The following is a 15,402-nucleotide window of genomic DNA, read 5'->3' on the forward strand; positions in this document are numbered from 1 at the left end:
CGCTGACACGCACGCTGACACGCACGCTGACACGCACGCTGACACGCACGCTGACACGCACGCTGACACGCACGCTGACACGCACGCTGACACGCACGCTGACACACACGCTGACACACACGCTGACACACACGCTGACACACACGCTGACACACACACTGAAGCCATACCTAGCAGATATTCCATCCCCTGTGCAGACTGGGTAACTTCTGTGCACACAGATGAGCTGCTGCTCCGGGTAAGTCCTGCGTGGGGGTGCCACTGCGACGCCGGGTTCCGCGACAGCTGGGAGAGTTATTCCAGTTACCCCTTCGGCGGACACGGAAACCCTGATCGCGGCGGACCATTTTTCCCCCGCGATCCCGGTTATAACGTGGTATCATTATGTGGACCCCAAGCACCGCGTTATAACGGGGTTCAGCTGTACTATTTATTCAAATATATAAAACCTTAAGCAGAAGCTATTGAATTCACTTAAAATAAAAATAGGCAATAGGAGATCAAATCAGAATTTGGTCTGTTATTCACAGCTATACAAGAGTCCCATAGGAACTTAATCCTCTCCACTCTCTAGCTATGTCCCTGCTGTGAAAAAGTTGTACCCGGTGCGTGTTAGAAGAGGTAGGATAGGCCTGCAATGTGCTGTGTTAGGAGAGGTAGGATAGGCCTGCAATGTGCTGTGTTAGGAGAGGTAGGATAGGCCTGCAATGTGCTGTGTTAGGAGAGGTAGGATAGACCTGCAATGTGCTGTGTTAGGAGAGGTAGGATAGGCCTGCAATGTGCTTTGTTTGGAGAGGTAGGATAGGCCTGCAATGTGCTTTGTTTGGAGAGGTAGGACAGGCTGCAATGTGCTGTGTTAGGAGAGGCCTACAATGTGCTATGTTAGGAGAGGTAGGATAGACCTGCAATGTGTTTGTTAGGAGAGGTAGTATAGGCCTGCAATGTGCTGTGTTAGAAGAGGTAGGATAGGCCTACAATGTGCTGTGTTAGGAGAGGTAGGATAGGCCTGCAATGTGCTGTTAGAAGAGGTAGGATAAGCCTGCAATGTGCTGTGTTAGAAGAGGTAGGACAGGCTGCAATGTGCTGTGTTAGGAGAGGTAGGATAGGCCTGCAATGTGCTGTTAGGAGAGGTAGGATAGGCCTACAATGTGCTGTGTTAGAAGAGGTAGCATAGGCCTGCAATGTGTTGTGTTAGGAGAGGTAGGACAGGCCTGCAATGTGTTTGGAGAGGTAGGACAGACCTGCAATGTGCTGTGTTAGAAGAGGTAGGATAGACCTGCAATATGCTGTGTTAGGAGAGGTAGGATAGGCCTGCAATGTGCTGTGTTAGGAGAGGTAGGATAGACCTGCAATGTGCTGTGTTAGGAGACGTAGGGCAGGTCTGCAATGTGCTGTGTTAGGAGAGGTAGGATAGGCCTGTGTTAGGAGAGGTAGGATAGGCCTACAATGTGCTGTGTTAGGAGAGGTAGGCTAGACCTGCAATGTGCTGTGTTAGAAGAGGTAGGATAAGCCTGCAATGTGTTAGGAGAGGTAGGACAGACCTGCAATGTGCTGTGTTCGAAGAGGTAGGATAGGCCTGCAATGTGCTGTGTTAGGAGGTAGGATAGGCCTGCAATGTGCTGTGTTAGAAGAGGTAGGACAGACCTGCAATGTGCTGTGTTAGAAGAGGTAGGATAGGCCTGCAATGTGCTGTGCTAGGAGAGGTAGGATAGGCCTGCAATGTGCTGTGTTAGGAGAGTTAGGATAGGCCTGCAATGTGCTGTGTTAGGAGAGGTAGGATAGGCCTGCAATGTGCTGTGTTAGGAGAGGTAGGACAGGCCTGCAATGTGCTTTGTTAGAAGAGGTAGGATAGGCCTGCAATGTGCTGTTAGGAGAGGTAGGACAGGCCTGCAATGTGCTGTGTTAGGAGAGGTAGGACAGGCCTGCAATGTGCTGTGTTAGAAGAGGTAGGATAGGCCTGCAATGTGCTGTTAGGAGAGGTAGGACAGGCCTGCAATGTGTTGTGTTAGGAGAGGTAGGATAGGCCTACAATGTGCTGTGTTAGGAGAGGTAGGATAGGCCTGCAATGTGCTGTGTTAGGAGAGGTAGGATAGGCCTGCAATGTGCTGTGTTAGGAGAGGTAGGACAGGCCTGCAATGTGCTGTGTTAGGAGAGGTAGGATAGGCCTGCAATGTGCTGTGTTAGGAGAGGTAGGACAGGCCTGCAATGTGCTGTGTTAGGAGAGGTAGGATAGGCCTGCAATGTGCTGTGTTAGGAGAGGGAGGATAGGCCTGCAATGTGCTGTGTTAGGAGAGGTAGGACAGGCCTGCAATGTGCTGTGTTAGGATGTATGTATGTATATGTACCGTGTTAGCTGAGCTTCAATAATCAAAAATAAATAGATGATACCGTTCTGTGGCTAACGAAATGCTTTTATTTGTGCAAGCTTTCGAGATATACTGATCTCTTCTTCCGGCGATGGTACAATGAATAAAGCAAGCAAAAGGTATACTTAAAAACTGTCTCTCTTGGAATGTTATCTGTGCTTGTCCCTCCCCCGTGTGTAGATGTGATTTATGGCTAGAGGTGTGTGTGTGTGTGTGTGTGTGTGTGTGTGTGTGTGTGTGTGTGTGTGTGTGTGTATACACACACACACACACACACACACACACACACACACACACACACACACACACACACACCTCTAGCCATAAATCACATCACACACACCTCTAGCCATAAATCACATCTATATATATATATATATATGAATGAAGAGCCCACAGTGTATACAGTGCTTTACATAAGGTGTGTGTGGAGTGGGAGTGTATATGAATGGTGTGGAAATGTGAGAGTGTTGCATTACTAAAAGTGTGTGTAGATACTATGTGGTCCCTATTAGTATATAGGGATGGAATTACATAGAGTATATGTATGTGTAAGAGACAGCTGTATGTGCATACGTATAGCGCAGTATGTATAGACATGGCCTTTAGCACTCATGGGAAGAGAGTTCACTTGTGTCAGTAATGACTCATAACATTTCGGTCTCTGTTTAGGCCACCGCTAAGTGTCCCGAACAGTTGCATAAATTTGTATTCATGCAACCGTCTCTCTTTCGGTCTTTTAAGATTTCCTTTGAGTGGCCACCTCAGATCGTTCATCTTATGGCCAGAGTCAGAGAAATATTTGCCGACAGGACGGTCTCTTGTTCCGCGTGTGATGCTGTGGCGATGCAGATTCATTCTCTTGTTTAGCCCCTGTCCTGTCTCACCTATGTAGTAGCAGCCCCCTGGGCATTTCATGCACATGATGAGGTACACGACATTGCTAGAGGAACAGGTGAACCTTCCTCTGATTTTGTACTCCAGATTCCTGTGTGGTATTTGTATTGTGCCCCCTGTGTGGAGCATTACGCAGGTTTTGCATCTTGCGTACTGGCACAGTCTTGTCCCACATTCAGTTGTACTGTTGAATACTTTACTCCTCACCATCTCTTTTTCTTTCCTTGAGATTATGGGGTTATCTGTATGATAAGGGTGTTTCAGGGAAGACATGTTGCAGTCTTGTATCTTCCTGGAGGATGGGTTGTAGTTTCCTGGCGATCTTGCGTAGGGCTTCTAGGTGTGGGTTATATGTGACCACCAAAGGGTACCCTGTTGCTTGTCTCTTTCTGTCTGTAGTCAAGGAGATCACTTCTTGGTATTCTGGTGGCTTTGTGTTTTTGCTGGTCTACAATTCTGTGGTTATATCCACGGTTTATGAAATCCAATCTCAAGGCTGTTATCCGCTGGCCTCTGTCTGCTGTGTCGGAGCATATCCGGTTGCACCGTATGGCTTGACTGTAGATGGTTGCATGCTTAGTGTGTCGGGTGGAAGCTGTTGTCCCTCAGATAGCTGGCTCTGTCTGTAGGTTTGCGGTATACAGAAGTCTGTAGTTGTTTGTTCTTTATAGTAATGGTGGTGTCTAGGAAATATTCTTCGTCCGGAGAATAGGTGAGTTTGAGGTTGATGGTCGGGTGGAACGTATTGAAGTTCTCATGGAACTGTAGGAGGTCCTGTTCACCAGAGGTCCAAATCAGGAGGATGTCCTCGATGTAGCGAAGGTATGTAAGGGGTTTCAAGTGACAGGTGAAAAGAAAGTCACTTTCCAATTTTGCGCAGAACAGATTGGCATACTGTGGCGCCATTCGAGTGCCCATAGCGGTCCCGGTTGTCTGGTGGTATGTGTCATTTCCAAATGTGAAGTAGTTATGGGTCAGAATAAATTCGATGCATTTAGTCACTGTCTCTGTGAGTGGCTCCTGGGGTCCCAGAAAGTATCTGCAGGCTGAAATCCCATCCTCGTGGGGGATGTTTGTATAAAGCGACTCTACATCCATGGTTGCTAGTAGTGTTCCTGTTGGGAGGGGGCCAATGGCATTCAGTTTGTTTAGCAGGTCGGTGGTATCCTGGATATAGCTGGGTGTGTTCCTGACAAGTGCATTGAGAATGCCCTCCACCCAGCCAGAAATATTCTCGGTAAGTGTGCCAGATCCAGAGATAATTGGGCGCCCAGGGTAACCCTCTTTGTGAATTTTAGGGAGCATGTAGAATGTGCCAGGTTTGGGTTAGCTGGTATCAGGTCCAGAATTTGTTCTCTTGTGCGGATCGGGAGTGTTTTAATGATCCTGTTGAGTTCTCGCATGTATTTTTTTGTTGGATCCTCCTGCAGTTTGGTGTAATACTTAGGCCACGTCCATAGAAGGACAGGCCGCGCTGAGCCGTGCGGACGCTCCGCGCTGAGCCCCGGCATCCTCAGTGAGGAGGTCTTTAGAGGGGCTCACGCGAGCGTCCGCTGGCGTGCTGACAAGTTGGATATTTCTGCCGACAGCCAAGCTGTTTTTCAGCGTGCTGTCGGGTGAAAACATCCAATCAGCGCGAAGCAGCGTCAACATCACGGCGCCAGCGACGTCACTGCCCCGCCTCCCGATCGTGGACGCTGGCTCGCCTGCATGGGCATGAAATCGCTCATGCTTGATCAGGTGAGCATCAGCGCGACTCAGCGCTGCTCCACGTTCTATGGACGCAGCCTTAGCATCAGAGAGTTGTCTGTGCGCTTCCCGCAGGTAGTCTGTGCGCTTCCCGCAGGTAGTCTGTGCGCTTCCCGCAGGTAGTCTGTGCGCTTCCCGCAGGTAGTCTGTGCGCTTCCCGCAGGTAGTCTGTGCGCTTCCCGCAGGTAGTCTGTGCGCTTCCCGCAGGTAGTCTGTGCGCTTCCCGCAGGTAGTCTGTGCGCTTCCCGCAGGTAGTCTGTGCGCTTCCCGCAGGTAGTCTGTGGTGCTCATTATGACCACTGCTCCTCCCTTGTCCGCAGGTTTGATTTCAATAACTCTAGCCATAAATCACATCTACACACGGGGGAGGGACAAGCACAGATAACATTCCAATAGACACTGTTTTTAAGTACACCCTTTCTTGCTTTATTCATTATACCATCTCTGGAAGAAGAGATCAGAGATCTCGAAAGCTCGCACAAATAAAAGCATTTCGTTAGCCACAGAACGGTATCGTGCGTGTGCGTGTGCGTGTGCGTGTGTGTGACACGTGAATTTATTCAAGTCAAGTGCACAAGGAGACAGCTTTTGGATAAAAAGCTCTCTAACAATAACACAATATGCCATATATGTATACCCTAAAACCTAAAGCTCCACCCCTTTATGGGGGGCTTGCACGTCACTAAACATTACCTCATTTTGTAATACATAACAATACTAAAGCTGATGTCATTTTGTAATACATAATAATACTGGATAAATGTACGTAAGCTAAAAATCATTATGGGGTTAAATGTGAGGTCAGTTCTGCCACTTGGCACATTGTATGAGAAACTGAGCTTATCTTAGACTACTAACGAGGCTTCTCATAACTTCTGGCCTGTTTACACTTTAATTTGGAGCTGATTGGATGAGGAAAGATCAATAAAGTCAGCTAGGAGCGAAAACCTTCCATTCTCTCTCTCACACAGATTTCTTCACATAGAAAGATGACATTAAAACTCACAAAGACAAGACAAGATGGCGGACTGAAAATAGTCAAACAAAATGGCTGCTTTGATCCTAATGCTGTTATGTCAGACCCCCTAATGTCTCAACTTTGTCAGTCCCTCCTCTGATTCTTTAAAACATTGTTTTTTGAGAATTATTGGCATGATTTTAGTCCAGAAACACGTTGGGAGTCACAAGGGTGCTCCATCATCTCATAATGCTGCTTGAGGGTGTAGGACAGTGCACGAGGGTGCCTGCCAAATGTAGTCATAGTCTCGTAGTATGGCGTTATAGCCAAATTCTTGTCCAGAGTTAGAACACTGTACTTGGCATCTTCTTTCTTCAAGGGACTGCTGTAAATTGGTTCTGCAAACAATGGCATTATGTCTGCAGAGGGGGTGGCACATTTGTGGATCATGCCTTTGACAAATGTAACACAAACATAGATGACAACAAGTCTCACAATCACACACACATTACCGCATTCAAAAATGTCGCTCCTAGTGATCCTACCAATCCACACAGCCCCAAAGGGTTCCAGTCTGTGTCACCTTCCTTCCTAAGTCTTTCTTGAATTTCTTCTATCTTGTCTAACTCATGCTGTACCTTGCCACTCTGATCTTGGATGAAAACACAACATTGTTCTTTAATTAGGGCACATACACCTCCTTTTAATGCTAAAATGTAATCTAAAGCCATTCTGTTTTGTAAGGCCATAAGCCTGATCTGAACCTGTTCTTGGTTTAGTGATGCAATAGCTGTAGTGGTGAGATTGAGGACATCATCTAACACAAGCCTGTCATATAGTAACCCACCGTCTACATTTAGAACTAAACTAACCCAAAATTGTTCTTTCCATAAACTACTTTCAGCCCTGAAATATTTGGTGTTTTTTTCTTGTTTCTGGTTGTTGGAGGCACTTGACCCATAAATGATTGGTGTTGCTAGCGTAAAAATGGATACAAAAAATGCAAAAAAATTATTTTAGGCAAGTGACCTTTCTGCTGCTAGCTAAAGAAAATGGCATCTATCTCTACCATAATATATTTTGAGAATTAGCACAGCATTCTATTACTGAGAATTGAGGGGGTTGGTGTCTGTGGAAGTGAATGCATGATCCTCACCCTGCACGCATTATATACATCATTCACTCAGAAAAACAGAACAAAAAATGTCTGCGATGGTCAAAAATGGCTGACTTGTGATCCTTTGCTTGTGGCTTACACACGCCCCTGGGTGACCCCCTCCTCTCGGTGGGGGTGCAACACACTTCTGGATCAAAGTTTTGCTGAACATGACACATACATAGAGTGATGAGTACTGCCAAAACACATACAAGAGCATTCACAAGCCTCGCTTCCAGGGAACCAATGGACTTTGATGTTTGTGGGTGAGATGCTTAGTGTAGTGTTACCTTGACCATGGTGATAGATATCTGCGATGTATAAGGAACACAGGCAGATGAGTATTGCTGACAAAGCTCCGCAGAGCATCATCATGACAATCCTGTCCTCTCTCTGTGGGTTATACCTTCGCAGACCCAATTGTACATACATCTTAAAATTCTAACTTATACACACTATAAAAGAATACAAATATTGAGTCTTTGAAAAAATGAAATGTTCCTGATAAGATCAGGCCTCAGCCTGGTGTCTTATTTTCCTCGTTGGTTAACGGTCAAAGTTTGTCTAGTCAAAACGTTAACTTGATGCGGCTGTGCTTTAGGTGACTTTGGTCTTTGGTGGAGCTGGAACGAGCTTTACTGTACTTTGGGTCCAGGGAAAGAACTCTGCCACTTTAATTGCTGTATTGGTGGTTAGTATAGGCCTTTTCATCTGGGATGAAGAGCATGCTTGCGTAGGAAATATTTAACTATTAACCCCTTCTCGAGTAGGTGCACTTTCAACTTTGCCTAGAGAGACTCAAAAAATGTATTAGTGGCATACAATACTTATTAATTGTTTTATTACTAATAGATGGTCCTTAATTTGTTCCTTTGAACTACTGATAGTCATAAGTCATCCCATAAGTGTCTCATAGGGAGATAATTTATACCTAGGAATAAATTCTTGTATCAATGTGTTTACTACTGTCTTAACATCTGCATATAGACAGAGGTATCTCCTATTAATGCTCCTCATATTTAAAACTAAGCAGCTAATGTGGACTTGACTGTACTACAATCTAAGTTCCTAAGACTTTGGGCCTCATTCATTGTCAAACCAATTGCTTCCATAATCAACTCTATCCTGTCTGCAGGCCATATCCCTAAGACCTGGAAAACTACCAGAGCTGTCCCAATCTTCAAAAGTGGGGACAAAAACACTGTCTCAAACTACAGACCAATCTCTCTTCTCCCAATACACACTTGCTCTCATTCATGCCTCACTGTCATCTCCTCCGATGCAAATGGTATAAACCTTTTCATTAAATACTAACTAACCTTAAAACTCGCCCCACAAATTAAACATCCCAATAGCCTGCACTCATGGCTATTATTCCACACACAGTCACTCCTACCACACCCATTGTGGCCAAGCACTGCCATCTACAGCACTTATTCCCTCACCTGCTATCTCTGTAAATTTTCCTCAAACCTTAGATTGTAAGCTCTTAAGGGCAGGGATTTCCTTTCCTATTGTCTGATTTTGCTGCACTTACTATTCTATTATAATTCCCTCCTACTGTATTCTTTGTGAAGTGCTGAGTACATTTTTGACGCTTTATATAAATAAAGTCATACAATACAATACTATCCAGTTATGGACAAAAATGTGTTCACTCCCAATTAAACAATTACTATACTAAGACAAATGCCCCTAGCCAATTCTAGTCAGGCCTCCACCCCAAACACTCCATTGTAACTATCTACTATATATTTCTCAAACAGTCATATGTTTCTATGTCTGTATGTGTCTCCCTGTGTCCCTAGCGGCAATCCCATTGGACCTTGGGCCAGGCCAATGAGATTGCTCCCTTGGCCCGCCCGCCCCTGCACACCTCTCATTGGCCTGAGGCGGAGTGACGGGCCAAAGGAGAGAGACACACACACACAGTCACTCTCCTCGGATCTGCGCCTGTCCCACTCTCCACCACCTCTCACTCCCGTCGTGTGTGGTGTGCCCCCATCACCGCGCCCCCCCTCACCGCAAACCCCCCCGCCCCCCCTCACCGCAAACCCCCCCGCCCCCTCACCGCAAACCCCCCCGCCCCCCCTCACCGCAAACCCCCCCGCCCCCCCTCACCGCAAACCCCTCAGCCTCTCCGGCGCCAAGCCTCCTCCACCTCACCTCTCACACCGCCAGCAAAACTCCCGCCGCCAGCAAAACTCCCGCCGCCTCTCACACGCCGCCGCCTGCCCACTCAGCTCTTAGCATCGCGGCCCCGTCTTACCGCCGGGAGCGCCAGCAAGCACTTAACCCCCCCCGCGGCCGAGCCGGGAGCAACGGGGGCGCAAGGAGGTAACCTCCCCCCTCACACCCCACCGCGGCCGAGCCGGGAGCACCGGCTGGCGCAAGGAGGTACACACACACTGACTGACACACAGTCACACACTGACTGACACACAGACACCCACTCACCGACTCACTGCCGCACGCAAACACTGACTGACACACACACACACACTGACTGCCTGACACACTGAATGGCGCCCGCGCACACACACTAACTGACGCACACACCGACTGCCTGCCACGCGCACCCCATGACTGACGCACGCACACACCCCATGACTGACGCACGCACACACCCCATGACTGACGCACGCACACACCCCATGACTGACGCACGCACACACCCCATGACTGACGCACGCACACACCCCATGACTGACGCACGCACACACACCCTGACTGACGCACGCACACACACCCTGACTGACGCACACACACCCTGACTGACGCACGCACACACACCCTGACTGACGCACGCACACACCCCCTGACTGACGCACGCACACACCCCCTGACTGACGCACGCACACACCCCCTGACTGACGCACGCACACACCCCCTGACTGACGCACGCACACACACCCTGACTGACGCACGCACACACACCCTGACTGACGCACGCACACACACCCTGACTGACGCACGCACACACACCCTGACTGACGCACGCACACACACCCTGACTGACGCACGCACACACACCCTGACTGACGCACGCACACACCCCCTGACTGACGCACGCACACACCCCCTGACTGACGCACGCACACACCCCCTGACTGACGCACGCACACACCCCCTGACTGACGCACGCACACACACCCTGACTGACGCACGCACACACACCCTGACTGACGCACGCACACACACCCTGACTGACGCACGCACACACACCCTGACTGACGCACGCACACACACCCTGACTGACGCACGCACACACACCCTGACTGACGCACGCACACACACCCTGACTGACGCACGCACACACACCCTGACTGACGCACGCACACACACCCTGACTGACGCACGCACACACACCCTGACTGACGCACGCACACACACCCTGACTGACGCACGCACACACACCCTGACTGACGCACGCACACACACCCTGACTGACGCACGCACACACACCCTGACTGACGCACGCACACACACCCTGACTGACGCACGCACACACACCCTGACTGACGCACGCACACACACCCTGACTGACGCACGCACACACACCCTGACTGACGCACGCACACACACCCTGACTGACGCACGCACACACACCCTGACTGACGCACGCACACACACCCTGACTGACGCACGCACACACACCCTGACTGACGCGCGCACACACAGACTCACTGACGCGCACACACACAGACTGACTGACGCGCACACACACTGACTGACGCGCACACACTGGCTGACGCGCACACGCGCACACACACACTGACTGAGGCACGCACGCACACACACACTGACTGAGGCACGCACGCACACACACACTGACTGAGGCACGCACGCACACACTGACTGTGTGTGTGCGTCACTCAGTCTGTGTGTGTGTGTTTGTGTTTCTGCGTCAGACTCACTGGCGCACACACACACACACACACACACACTGACTGACGCACACACAATGACTGACGCACTCACACTGCATGAAGCTGTAAAGGGGGACAAACAGAGCTGTAAAGGAGGGAGGGGGGGGACTGGATTGATGTGAATGGGGGACAAACAGAGAGAGGGGGGAGGAGAGAGGAGACAGAGAGGAGCGGGAACATTACATCACGGGCAACGCCGGGTCTCTCAGCTAGTTCTGCTAAAAATGTGAAATGCCTTGCATATAATATATATCCTGCTCACTTATGTAACTGTATTTGCAACCATGTATCACTTGTCCTTTAACTCTATAACCAGGACACACCCAAAAACGAGAGGTGACTCCCAATGCACCACTTCCTGGCAAAACATTCTACAAATAAATAATAAATTAGCAACTAGGATGTTGTTTGCTTAATCAGCAGAATTAGAATGATATATTATACAGTGATTTTAACAGTAACTACTGCTTATATTAAAATAGGACACCTATGGAAAAAATAAATGGTTAAAAGTTATAAAATACATCACATATTCAGATAATAGTCAAATGCTTTTGTATAGGACTTCACAGTAAATTTCTTGTAATATAATCTCTTTGCACAGTGCTGAACACACTGACAGTGTTATTTTTTTAAAGACACTCAGAGAAAAATTTCAGAGCTTGTTTATCTTGGCAATTAGCCAGCCCGGGCGTTTCGCCAAAAAAGACCTTGAGAGTGCCGAGCAGATAACAAAACAGCTTCTCAGTCTTCTAAATATTAATTACTGAATTGAAACTTCAGCTCAAAGTTAAAAATGGAGCTCTCTCCACAGCAATAAAAACGAAAAAAATGTATGGCCTCTCTAAAAATAAAAATATGGCCTCTTAAAAATAAAAATGTGGCCTCTTTAAAAATAAAAATATGTCAATTATACAACTGCACACACCATATATCATTTAAACAATACGTGTGAGCTTAAAATCTCTCTGCAACATATCTTAATCCTATAGAAATGCAATTGACATGTTTTTACTGGTTTACACACAATACAGAAACCACAATACAGGCACACAAAGAACATAGACACAAACTTCTCTCCTACACAGCGAATCAACTTCTCATAAATAACCTGCTTTTAAAACTAATTTTTTTTTTATTTATACTCCGGAGCTTTTGAGTTAACTTTTCGTATCTTTTGCACATTCCTTTGGAGAAAAAGGGGGGTTTGGGCGCGGTCTGTGCTGCTGTTATTCTGATTCTCTTTCCAGTTGCCATTAGAACAGAAGGAAAAATAATATTTTCTGGTTTAAAAGACCTATTCGTGTGGCCAGTACGGACAAACCTTTTAAATTTTTTACCAGTTACAGGGCTACTCCCATTCTTTTCCATTCTCTTCTCTCTCTTAGGGCTGCTCTGCAATTACTAGCAAAATGTCCTGCCTTTTTTTTTTTTTTTAACAATTATAACACTTTCTGTCCCTTCCAAACAATATACATAGTCTCTAATTGTATCCCAATTTCTGCATATAAATCTTTCATAAAAATAACCCTCAATATCTACTTCCTCAACACCATCGTATGCCTTGATTATCTATCGGCAAATTCACTTGCTAATTCCTTCCTATTCACTTTCTTTTTCACTTGTTATTATATTAACTTCTGTCCTGGCAATGGTAAAAATAAATGCAGCGGGACCCTCCTGTCCCTCAACAGAATTCTTTTGACCCATATTAACGTAAGGTATGTTTCCCTGTGGGATTCAAAAACACACGAGAAGGCGCTCCCTGAGCCTATCAATCCCACAGAAAAACACTCCTCTTTCATTTAAACATCTGCGCAATTAGTTGATAATAGTACAAACAGTGCCATTCACTGGCCAACAAAATATATTTATATTGTCTCTTTTCGTTCTCTGTATTCATTCTTTATTATTTTCGTCTGCAGACACACAATCCTTTGAGAATTTTTGGTTTCCCATTATTCCCCTGTTACAGAAATCAAATTTAATTGACCTGTACAATACTTCTTCGGCTACAATAATCAATGTTAATTGACAATGTACAATACTTCTTCGGCTACAGCAATCAACTGTTAATTGACCTGTACAATTTAGCGTTACAATAATCAGCGCAAGCTGATTACGTACAACTCTTTTGGCATGTTATTGTTCTGAATAGTGTAAATATGCAAATAAGGACCTGTCACGGGACTTTTCCCCAATCATATTTTCTCACCATAACTATACCAACTTGAATCACTTCAGCGGGTCCAACCCAGTCCTGATAAACCTTATACTTTTATAACATGGATACAGATAAGACCTTCTAACCAGATATCCATGAATTCACTTGGTATGTTAATGACAAAACAGAGCAAATGTACAATCAGGGACACGTCCTGCTCAGACAACAAAAGTATTTATCACAACCCAGGACGGTCTGAAAACAATCCCTTTAAGCACACAAACACTCACCCCCATCACCAAAACCTTTAACGGGACTCTTACCTTAGCCCCTAACAACTCTTAACAACTCTTATACTTTAAAATGAATACAAGAACAGAGAATAATAAATTCACGTGAAACTGCTAGGGATTCTTACTCATCACATCAGATAAGACACCGTTCAAAAATCAGCTCCCCACACCACTCAAAACTATTTAATCAGGCTGTTTGTCTAAAAAATGCAGGTAGCCTTACCTTGATTCATATGAGCGCTCAGGTTTGAGTGATGGAGGAGTGATTCATCCGGGTGCTCGATTCCGATGATATTGAGTCCCTATTCGGAATGCGCCATCTGAGAAAAACGTAAATAAAAAACACAGTCTGAGGTTATTTTGAAACAGAATAACACGTGAATTTATTCAAGTCAAGTGCACAACGGAGACAGCTTTTGAAAAAAAGCTCTCTAACAATAACACAATATGCCATATATTTATACCCTAAAACCTAAAGCTCCACCCTTTTATGGGGGGGCTTGCACGTCACTAAACATTACCTCATTTTGTAATACATAACAATACTAAACCTGGTGTCATTTTGTAATACATAATAATACTGAATAACTAACTGTATGTAAGCTAAAAATCATTATGGGGTTAAATGTGATGTTAGTTCTGCCACTTGGCACATTGTGTGAGAAACAGTTTATCTTGGACTACTAACGAGGCTTTCTCATAATATCTGGCCTGTTTACACTTTCAATTTGAAACTGATTGGATGAGGAAAGGTCAATAAAGTCAGCTAGGAGCGAAAACATTCCATTCTCTCTCTCACACAGATTTCTTCACATAGAAAGATGACATTAAAACTCACAAAGACAAGATGGCGGACTGAAAATAGTCAAACAAAATGGCTGCTTCCTAAATGCTGTTATGTTGTTATGTCAGACCCCCTAATGTCTCAACTTCGTCAATATATTATATTATATATATTATATATATATATTATATCTTATACTATATTAGTGAAAGCACTGTATGCCTGTCTGTATGGCCTGTGTCCCTAGGGGAAATCTCATTGGTCCCTTGGCCCGCCCGCCCCCGCACACCTCTCATTGGCCTGAGGCGGAGTGACGGGCCAAAGGACAAGGACACACACACACACACCCACCCCCCCTCTCTCTCTCTCTTCCCCCTCGGCCACACATACACTCTCTCTGTCCTCTCTCCCCCCCATCACACTCACCTCCCTCCCCGGAGCTCCACTCACCTCCCTCCCCGGAGCTCCACTCATCTCCCTCCCGCTCCACTCACCTCCCTCCTGCTCCACTCACCTCCCTCCCACTCCACTCACCTCACTCCCGCTCCACTCACCTCCCTCCCGTTCCACTCACCTCCCTCCCCGGAGCTCCACTCACCTCCCTCCCGCTCCACTCACCTCCCTCCCGCTCCCTCCCGCTCCACTCACCTCCCTCCCGCTCCACTTTATTTTGTTTTGGCCCGTTCCTGTAAGTGTTTCTTCGTGATAATTTTGTAATTCAAGCTGTGTGTGTTCTTTATGTAAATAAATACAATTTATTTTATTTCATGCTTTATTCAATCAAAGGTGTGTGTGTGTGTGTGTGTGTGTGTGTGTGTGTGTGTGTGTGTGTGTGTGTGTGTGTGTGTGTGTGTGTGTGTGTGTGTGTGTGTGTGTGTGTGTGTGTGTGTGTGTGTGTGTGTGTGTGTGTGTGTGTGGTCGACAAATCACAAAAAAATCTACTCGCCACCTAGTACCACACGTGTGCTGCTTGGGCCAATAGGAGCTCGCCACGATGTTAAATCCACTCGCCCGGGGCGTGCAAATGTATAGGTTTGTCGAACACTGTATGTGTGTATATATATATCTATATCCCTGAGGAAGGTCACATTCTGATGACCGAAAAG

At 46.6% G+C, this 15,402-nt stretch overlaps 1 protein-coding gene across 1 annotated transcript in view; it reads left to right on the top strand.

Annotated features, from left to right (window-relative positions):
• The window catches only part of PWP2 (PWP2 small subunit processome component), a 66,388-nt gene that overhangs the window by 12,322 nt on the left and 38,664 nt on the right, over positions 1-15,402 (top strand).

This window comes from Ascaphus truei (genome assembly GCF_040206685.1).
Source record: "Ascaphus truei isolate aAscTru1 chromosome 3 unlocalized genomic scaffold, aAscTru1.hap1 SUPER_3_unloc_9, whole genome shotgun sequence".
Classification (NCBI taxonomy): Eukaryota; Metazoa; Chordata; class Amphibia; order Anura; family Ascaphidae; genus Ascaphus; species Ascaphus truei.